We start from the raw sequence: 1,831 nt of genomic DNA on the forward strand, positions 1-1,831 counted from the left end.
GTATAAGTATATAGAGTCATGTAAACTAACAATATTTCAGTATAAGTATATAGAGTCATGTAAACTAACAATATTTCAGTATAAGTATATAGAGTCATGTAAACTAACAATATTTCAGTATAAGTATACAGAGTTATGTAAACTAACAATATTTTACTGTAACTATACAGAGTTATGTAAACTAACAATATTTTACTGTAACTATGCAGAGTTATGTAAACTCAGTATAAGTATATAGAGTCATGTAAACTAACAATATTTCAGTATAAGTATACAGAGTTATGTAAACTAACAATATTTCAGTATAAGTATACAGAGTCATGTAAACTAACAATAGTGCCTGTTAACGGAATCAGTCTTTATTCACGTAAATATATGTGTTAAGAGATGGGGAACGTGCCTGTTAACGGAATCCGTCTTTATTCACGTAAATATATGTGTTAAGAGATGGGGAACATGGCTGTTAACGGAATCAGTCTTTATTAACGTAAGTATATGTGTTAAGAGATGGGGAACATGGCTGTTAACGGAATCAGTCTTTATTGGAAATCAATAAAACACAAAACCTATAACAAAAGTAACTCGAACCTTGTTGATCATTTGTTTTCAGTTATAATTCCGGTACCTTCTAATGTGTTGATTGGTTAATCGATCAGTTGAACAATACGCATGCTTGTGCATACACCACCTTTCTATTGAAAATAAATGACTCTGATCACTGCATATTCAGATATTGCATTGAAACTAGGGTTAGAGAAGACTGTAGAGTTAAATATTATGTATATATATATATTGTATTGTAAAACCGAAAAATATCAAGAACAGCAGAAGTCGACAAAATAACCAATGAAGTAAATAAAATTAACTACTGATTAATAATGAATTATTTCGGCTGTGAATATTTTATTTTGATTATAGGTATAATAACTGATATGTTGTAAAGTGTAATTTTTTTCAACTTTTGTGTCTTGCTGAACATGCAAGGAAAACCAGATTTATTTCGTCTGTTCAGTTGAAACAGATATTGTGGTTGAAAGTTTGATGAATGTATCATTAGAAGCTTAACTTAACCTAATTTTTGCACGGAGAAAACGTTTGGTCGTTTGATTTAGTTATTCTTTGCAAACATGTCAGAGGAAAAAAAAAATATTCTGGTATGAAAATGTACTTTTGAAACGTCTCATTGGTAGGGGGAAAATAGCTGCATGTTTTTAATTTTGATGTATAGTTTTCATGGTGAAATAAACGCTGAAAAAAAAAACCTGATAAAAGCCTACTTTATCCTGAGGTAGAAGTCCCAACCTATTATTAATATATGCATTAATTTCTTTTTTTTTCTATTAAAGAATAGAATGACCTATTTACAAGTGGACACACCTTCTGAACACTTCAACAAAACCTATAAGTATATAATTAACTCTTGCTTTTTGTGTTTTAAAGGTTAATTGTGTGCTGAACGACACTGTATTTAGTTATCCACGAATGATGATATATTAATAAAAATGTTTACATTAAAACGTACTATTCAACTATGATGCTCTAAAGGAACATAATAATACATGTAACCTAACTAAATAGTGGATATTTATAAACTCCTCTAGCATACACGGAACAATGCTACAGAAAAATACTGTAATATGCAAAACGAAACATTCTTGTTATATCCTATGGTCTTTTCTTGTACAGGTAGAACTAACGTTAATCTACACGAATCTGGAGAAAAATCCTCTAATGTATACTTATACTGAAATATTGTTAGTTTACATGACTCTATATACTTATACTGAGTTCCCCATCTCTTAACACATATATTTACGTTAATAAAGACGGA

Source organism: Limulus polyphemus, unplaced genomic scaffold, assembly GCF_000517525.1.
Source record: "Limulus polyphemus unplaced genomic scaffold, Limulus_polyphemus-2.1.2 Scaffold8393, whole genome shotgun sequence".
Classification (NCBI taxonomy): Eukaryota; Metazoa; Arthropoda; class Merostomata; order Xiphosura; family Limulidae; genus Limulus; species Limulus polyphemus.